Source organism: Galeopterus variegatus, unplaced genomic scaffold, assembly GCF_000696425.1.
Source record: "Galeopterus variegatus unplaced genomic scaffold, G_variegatus-3.0.2 Scaffold11869, whole genome shotgun sequence".
Taxonomy (NCBI): Eukaryota; Metazoa; Chordata; class Mammalia; order Dermoptera; family Cynocephalidae; genus Galeopterus; species Galeopterus variegatus.
Genome location: NW_007737980.1, coordinates 26,417 through 31,115, shown reverse-complemented (window position 1 = coordinate 31,115; position 4,699 = coordinate 26,417).

Below are 4,699 nucleotides of genomic sequence, written 5' to 3'. Positions count from 1 at the left end.
CCCAGGTCATCCCAGGACGATAGAGTGATCAGCTGTGTTAATTGCTGCTAATAGATCAATAAACTAAGCACGAAAAGTTGACTCAATCAGAGGACAGGGCAGAGGGCATGCCTTGCTCCAAATGTCAGGGATCTGCATGACACCAACAGTTGGTTAGAGGACAAGAGACTGCTGAGTGGATTGGGGAGGTTTTCAAACTTCTCGACCTACAGAAAACAGTCTTGTCCAGGACATAAATGGAAAGAGGGTCCACAACACAGCCATATTTTCTGTCCTAGAGGAGAGAATGAAGAGGAGAGCCGGGCATCCACTCTCCCTTCCCCTGAGACACTGTTCCCCGTTCTCATTGCTCCGGACCATACTTCATCTTGACTGCGTTTGTCTCCATCTCTCCTCACTCCTCTGTGGACTCATCTGATCAACTCACTCGACAAATCCTCCCTCCCACTCAAATCCAGCTCCAGCTCCTTCCCCCACTCTCAACCCACACTTCTGCCTCTGCCTGTTGTCCTGGAGAGCTCTGCAGATTACCCACTATATTACTTTGCCAGTAAAATGACATGCCACCGACTGGGTGGCTTGACCAGAGAAATTTACTTCCTCACCGTTCTGAAAAGGAGAAATTCAAGATGGAGGTTTTGGCAGTTTGGGTTTCTTCTGAGGCCCCCCTCCCTGGCTTGCTGACAGACAGGTGCCTTCTCATTGTGTCCTCACATGTGTGGTCATTTCTCTGTGTCTGCTCACACATCGCTGGTGTGTCTCTGTGTGTCCTAATCTCCCCTTATTTGAGGACACCAGTCAGACTGGATTAGGGCCCAACCTAACAGCCTCAGTTTAGTTACCTGTTTAGAAACCCCATCTCCAAGCACAGTCCCTTAGTGGGCACCCAAGGGTTGTGGCTTCACATATGAATTTTGGGCAAACATACATCAGTCCATGACATCCACAGACACACTGCAATTTTATTTCCACACAGTCCTTGTACAATATTGAAGGGAAAAGGATGTGTTCAGTTCCAAATTTATCACTAATTTTGTGTGAAACCTTGGCAGATCTCCTCACCTTTCTGTTTCTCAGCTGCAAAGAGTAAAGGAACTTTCAACTTCTTACCAGTTCTGACTCTCTGATGAAGAAGTATAGGGATGTGTGTGTGTGTGTGTGAGTGTGTGTGTGTGTGTGTGTGAGAGAGAGAGAGAGAGAGAGAGAGAGAGAAATTCCAATGTGGGGATGAATCTGCAGAAAATGCAATTCAATATCTGTACTGAAAGACCCTGAAAATAAAGTATTATTCCAATAATACAGATTTAGGAAAAATAAAATATACTCTGGTGTAACTATTCTTTCCACAGAGTGCCCTATTAATTTAAGACTGTTCAGCAAAAACCTAACGAATTTTATTTTAGAGAATGACCAAGGCCTGTCCCTCAAAACACTCAATCAATTGTCCAACAGAAAAGATCAGCCCAAAAGACTACAATGATCAAATCAGGCTAATTAGTGTATCCATCCTCTTAAACTTTATCATTTCTTTGTGAGGAGAACATTTAGAACCCTCTCTTCTAGCTGTTTTGAAATATGCAATACCACAGTGTTAACTGTGGTCTTCCTGACACTCAGTTGAATACCAAAACTTATATTTCCCAACTGTGGCTTTGTACATTGTATTGAAATGTCACGTTGTACCCAATAAATACGTACAATTAAAATGTTTTAAATTTTTTAAGTATTAAAACAATAATTAATAAAGAAAATGTTTTTGTAAAAAAGACTACAATGCTTTCATGTCTCTAGATTAGAGGACCACTTAGCACACTGGGAGAACCTGTGAGTCGGCAGAACTTAATGCAGCAGATCCCATCCAGACCATTCCTAATAAGGTTCCTGTCCCTGACCTTCCTTTGATCTCAGGAAAACAAGAGGCCCAAAACTCATTAAAACTAAAAGAAAGATTTATTTGGCAGTTGCTATACAGCCAGAAGTTTCCCAGCATTATTCACTATTTTTGTGCCTTATGTGTTTACCAGAAAATTAAAAATAAAAAAGAATCATAAGGACTTTGGTGCACCTATGTCTTACAAGGCAATTGGTACTGACACTCACAGCAGTATGGATCAGGAGGTAACTCTCTCCTCACCTTTCCAGATGGTATAGGTGTTCACCTGTGCTCAGGATGCTGGTGGTCCACCTACATGCTTATCATTCTGTGCATTCAGCAAGGGTTTTAATGTTTCCCTGGTGGAACCAAGCAGGCAAGTTCCCTGTCTGAGGTCACAGCCTTGGTGAGTAGCAGAGCTCTCATTCAATCCCCCATCTCTTTCATAAAGGCCCCATGATAGATACACAGCCAAGCCTGGCACTGTCCTAAAACCAGGCAAAAAATTTTTAAAATTTGAGAGTCCGGTGGCACTCCAGCCGAGGGTTCGGATCCCACATACAGACCGGTTCCCGCTCACTGGCTGAGCGAGGTGCGGGCGTGGCACCGAGGTTTGCGATCCCGTTGCCAGTCCCGGTCCGGTACGGGCGCGACACTGAGGGTTGCGATCCGTTGCCGGACACGAAAAAAGACAAAAAGGAAAAAAAAAAAAATTTTAAGGCCGGCCCGTGGCTCACTCGGGTGAGTGTGGTTCTGATAACGCCAAGGCCCTGGATTCGGATCCCATATAGGGATGGCCGGTTAGTTCAATGGCTGAGCGTGGTGCTGACAACACCAAGTCAAGGGTTAAGATCCCCTTACCGGTCATCTTTTAAAAAAATAAATAAATAAATAAATAAAATTTTTTAAATTGCAGTGAGAATCACAGTGATCTAATTTTGAAAAGGTTCTCTCCAACATGAATATCCAACCAGACTTTGGAAGTTGTGTGAAATGCAGAATAATACTTCTTTAGCAGGACATTTCTGCACACTACAGCACCTCAGGCATAGCTGTTCTCTGTCTAATAAAAGGTCAATATAAAATGATAAAAAACTGGCAAGGGAGATCCCCAGGACATCTCTCACAAGGTCTCCCATGCAGCAGCCTTCCTCATGAGGCCCAGCTACTGACCCGCCATACCTTCCATGTCCAGCGAATGGCAGGATGACCTGCTCAGAGCAGCACTCAGTGAGTGATTGCTTGAAATGCTTAGTGCAGTTCTCATCAGTGACCTCTGTGAGGGATTAAAGGACTCCCTTGTTATTACATCTACAGGCATAAAACCTGTCTTGGCTGGGCCACACCAATTTATGCTTGGCCTTTCCAGATGGTCATGGCCCAGGCTCGTGTCTGAGTTCCTCTGTCGTTTCTCCAGTACTCTGGCATCCTGAGGCTGGTCCTTCTCCAAGAGGACGACCCCTTCAGTAACCTTCCTATATGCCCTTTATCCCTGGAATGCTACCCCAGGTCCAGACCTGAGCTTTATGATCAGCCCATTACACCCCATCTACTTAGAGAGGTTGACTGACTGACGTGTTTCATGCATGGGGTTAGAGTTAGTGCTGATGGCTTCAAAATGCTGCTCATCAACTAGCACTGTGCTGAAGAACTTTCACTCACAGAGATGCAAACCTACAGATATAAGACATGTACTTCATGAGGGCCCTCAGATCTCAGTAACCACGTTCGACGTGGGATGTCTCCACTTTACTTGAATGTAATCTAATTTCTTAGGAAATAACACTTGTTCGAATCCTTCTTCTCACATCCCTTTTAATAATTCCACCTGAGCATTCAACTGACTTCCCCACAGAGGAAAAAACTATGTCAGTCAGAGAGCAGCAAAGGCTTAGACAATTACCGTTTAATTCCAGAAATTTGAGTAAAGAAACCGAGACCCGCTTCTGTTCTATGGCCTCAGGGGAGATATGTAGGAGGCCTGAAGCAAGAAGAAAGAAGGCCTAGGGCCATCTTGCTGAGCCTGAGACACAAGGAGGGCCCAGCACACAAATGTCCTTAGAGCTTAGATGAGTTAGCTCTTTTTCCATTCATTGCATTTGATTTAACCTGCATCATGTAATTATGACAAGTGTCAGGTGGTACCTGCCAGTAGTATGTGTTGTGGCTCCCATGGAAAATTGTGTGCAGAAAGGCTTGATGGTCTCCATGTCAGTGTCAGTAGGTCAAGAGAAAAAGTGAAAAGGTGCCCTGGTTCTGAAAAAATTGCATATGATGCACATCTCATTTCTGCACATGGCCTTGAGGCCAGTGACATCAAAAGTAGTTTTCACCACAAATTCAGAAGTCCTCTTGTAGGATAACATCTTACAATGTCCTTTAACAACAAATAAAAACTAAGTAAGATTACCCCATAATTCAGTGGAAGTTATTAGTTTTTCCCCCCAAATGGCTGGATGGTCATGTAAGAGAAGTTTACCAAGGGTGGGGTGAGGCATTGGGTTATGCTAAAAATAACAAAAAAATATAAAAAATAAAAAATAACAAACAGAGCCTAGAAGCAGACTTCTTTTTTTTTTCTTCCAAATTTAATTTTATTTTGTCAATAAACAATGTGGTTGATCATTGTGGCCCATTGCCAAAACCTCCCTCCCTCCTTCCTCTCCCCCCTCCCTCCCAACAGTGTCCTTTCTGTTTGCTTGTCGTGTCAACTTCAAGGAATTGTAATTGTTGTGTCTTCTTCCCCCCCCGCCCAGTTTTTTGTGTATTTATTTATTTTTAGCTCCAACCAATAAGTGAGAACATGTGGTATTTCTCTTTCTGTGC